The sequence below is a fragment of the Grammomys surdaster genome, unplaced genomic scaffold, assembly GCF_004785775.1.
Source record: "Grammomys surdaster isolate TR1022 unplaced genomic scaffold, NIH_TR_1.0 126278, whole genome shotgun sequence".
NCBI lineage: Eukaryota > Metazoa > Chordata > Mammalia > Rodentia > Muridae > Grammomys > Grammomys surdaster.
Genome location: NW_021621078.1, coordinates 2,118,749 through 2,122,384, shown reverse-complemented (window position 1 = coordinate 2,122,384; position 3,636 = coordinate 2,118,749).

Below are 3,636 nucleotides of genomic sequence, written 5' to 3'. Positions count from 1 at the left end.
AGAGAGAGAGAGAGAGAGAGAGAGAGAGAGAGAGAGAGAGAGAGAGAATAAAGTGGAGGCTGGAAGGAGAGAAGGCACATGATGGACAGAGCAGGGTTTGTCCACCACAGTGCTGTGGACATGTGGGGACAAGGAAACTTTTTGCTGCGTGGGATGGTTTTGTACATTGTAGGGTATTAGCTGCATCTGTACCCTCTACCCACTAGTTGCCAGTAGTATCTTCTATCCCAGAACGACAAACAAAAATGGCTACAGACATTGCCAACTGTCTCTCAGAGGGCAAAATACACCCCCGTGGAGTGTGAATCACTGCTTGCAGGCCTGCACACGGCTGAAAAGGCTGGCTGTGTGAGGAATCAAATTAAGAGTCTCCTGGGCATTTCCATCACTTTCCCATATGATAAGGAGTCTTGGCCTGCTAGTAACTGTGTGGTCCTGGCACACCTCGAATCTCTAAAGGCTTGGGTCTGAGCCTGGGGCTAGCCTATTGAGGTGGTGTGAGGATTTTAAAAAAAATATTGGATATATCAATGTGAACTCTGATGCAAAATATATCAGGAGGGCTTATTTTGGCTTACAGTTTGAGGTTAAAGGTTGTCATGTCCAGGAAGGGCATGGTGATAATGGGGTGGCTCTAACTGTGGTGGCTGGGAGCTTGAGGTAGCTGACCACATTGAGTCCAGAGTCACAAACAAGAGAAAGATGCTTCTGTGTGGCTCTTCTCCTTTTCATTCAGGCCAGACCCCATGACTAGTCAGGGCTGGCCTTCCCTCAGCTAAGTATTTCTAGAAACACCTTTCAGAGGTATGTTTCCATGGTGACTCTAAATGCAGTCAGTCAAGTTGAAAATGAGAAACTGAGCTGGTAGGATGGCTCAGTGGGTAAAGGTGCTTCCTGCCAAGATATGGTGACCTGAGTTCAAATCCTAGGACATACATGGTAGGAGAGAACTGGTAGATGAAGGTTGTTCTTGGATCTCTCACAAATAAATACACGAATGTAATTTTAAAGACATTTTTAAGGGGTTGGAGGCATGGTTCAGAGGTTAAGAGCACTTACAGAAGATCTGAGTTCAGGTTCCAGCACTTACATGGTAGCTCATAATCACCTGTAATGATAGTTCTCGAGTTCTGATGACCTCTTCTGGTCCCCGGGGGTTCCTGAATGCATGTGGTACATATAAAATTACAAAGGCGTGTACACACACACACACACACACACACACACACGTGTATACACACTCCATCCATCTTTTAAAAACTTTAAAAATTAAGATTAAAAGATCTATACAATTAATAAAAAAAGAAAATGAGAGACCATGAGATCTCTTTTGGATATGGGGTTCTATCTGTCAGAAGGAAGGTTGAGAAATGTTTTTAAATTATTAGTATGGAGGGATACTCTGAATCCTATTTCCAGCTTTTTAAAAAGAAAGAAAGAAGGAAAGAAAGAAAGAAAGAAAGAAAGAAAGGAAGGAAGAAAGAAAGAAAGAAAAAACTGTGAGTGAGAAAGTGTAAGTCACACTTACAATGCAAGCCATACAGGCTCCAGGAACAGAGTGCCATGGCCCTCAGTGGACGTAGGGACACCATAAGGTTGGGTGGGACACAAATAACCCAGAGTTGGCACTCAAGGGGGAAGTGCTAAAAGACTGGCAGGATTGAAAGGTGGAGTTGGTGAGGGAGGGAAGTACAGCGACCCAGTGGAGGAAGAACAGTTCCCTACTTGGCTGAAGACCAAGGCCTTGAGACTTACAAGGAAGTATCGGAAAGAAAGTTGGCTGGTAATTGAGAAATGTTAAAGTAAAATTTTCACAAACATAAAGTGCAAAGTGCTTTCTAAACAAAAAAATAGTAGTTTCCATCTTCTGGGGTATCAGATGCTTAACTCTGCTTCCCTTTGGAAAAACTCAGGTATGAAAGTTGAAGGGACCAGAGTTGTGTCTTTATCTTCAAAACAGGGGTTATCTTTCTCTTTGGTGGCACACTCTTTCTCTCCCCACCTCTTCCTTTTTTCGGGAGGCTGATAAGTGCTAGAGATAGTCAGACCCTCTCAGCAGAAGTTTTGAGAAAATGTGGTTGCCCTGAATGGCCCTGTAGTTGAAGTGACGACAGTTGTCAAAAACAAAACAACAACAAAACCTTGGCTATGTCAGAGGGCTGGGCTGGAGGATAAATATCTGAAAAAACACCTGTAGTATTAGGAATTTATATGCTGCTCACGTGTCCTCGGGTGCCTGTGCCTACCTAGCCTTTAATGTCTATTGTAAAATCATTTAAACATACCCATACATGGTGGCTCTTCTGTGGCTTTCTAACTTCCTTGTTTCTCTCCGGCTTTGAGGTAGCCCACTCTTTCTTTTCTTTTTTTCTTTTTCTTTTTGTTTGAGTTTACAGTTCAACAGAAAATATGGAGTCCCACTACCTTGCCCTAGACTTGGGAGTGGAAACTAGTTCCCTGGACCAGTGGCAACCACTGGTGGGATATGGGGAGAAGACCTTTACTGGGTTGAATCCAGGGATTGGGATCACTAGACTGGAAAGAGTCTCCCCAGGGCTTGAGGTGAGATGTAGTGAGGATTGCTGCTATCTCTGCTTGTGGCCTACTGTCCTAGAACCCCTCCCCCAAACTCTGTCTTTGACCACAATCTTCCCTTTTACTACACTCAGTAGATACACTGCTAGAGCCCCTAGGAGTGTCTAAAGGGATGTCATTTAGACTCCTGGGGGAGGGGAAGGATGGGCATTTAAGTATCTTTACCATGATACATAGAGTTTTAGAAAGAACAGGATATTTTGCTCGTAGATTGGTGGCATTGGTCATCTAGGCACTTACATATAAGAGCAATGTATGGGAAGGTAAAAGCTGGTCCCAACTGCGGAGAAAGAAAAACAATTATAACAGTATGCTAATGCATACACAAAGGATAAATTGGGGTCACATGGGATGCTAGGTGATAGGAAGGAGAAGGTGCTAGGACCGGAAGGGATGAAGGAAAACTCTTGAGCAAAGACTCTCAGGCAGGGAGACAGGATGGCTTTTGGCCTTTTAAAGTCACCAAGTGAATCCAGAGCAGCTGCTCCAGCGAGCAAGGAGGATGTGTGATGTGAGGCAGGCTGGAGGAATAGGGGAGGGCAGAGCCTCCAGGGTGTGCTTTTTCCCTTAACTACATAGAGGAGTTGCCGAGGAATTTTACCTAGGGAATTGACAGCTTTGCCTTTCTGGTTTGGTTTCATATTTTTGTTGAATCTCAACCTGCGGTAAAGCGTATAACTATCCAGCACACCTCAGAGTTTTGTGTGTGCATAATCAGTCTAACAGACAGAATGTGCTCACCACAGACTTAGTTTCTCACAGAACATTATGGCTGAAGTATTGAGAGCGGATGAAGAGTGTGAGGGAACGGGAAGATGAGTTTGAACTGTTTCCCATTTCTTTGGTCTAGCAGGGGACCTGTGTGGGATTGCACTGAGGTCAGAGATCGGGGAGGAAAGGAAATGGATGCTGGAGATAAAAACAAGTAGCCTTGCTCTCAATGTGCATGGGGGCAGTGAAGGATGAGGTACTGAATTCTGTGTGTGGTGTGTGAGCAAGCAGTGCGGCTGACCGTGGTCCCCTCTTGAGAGATAGACCTAG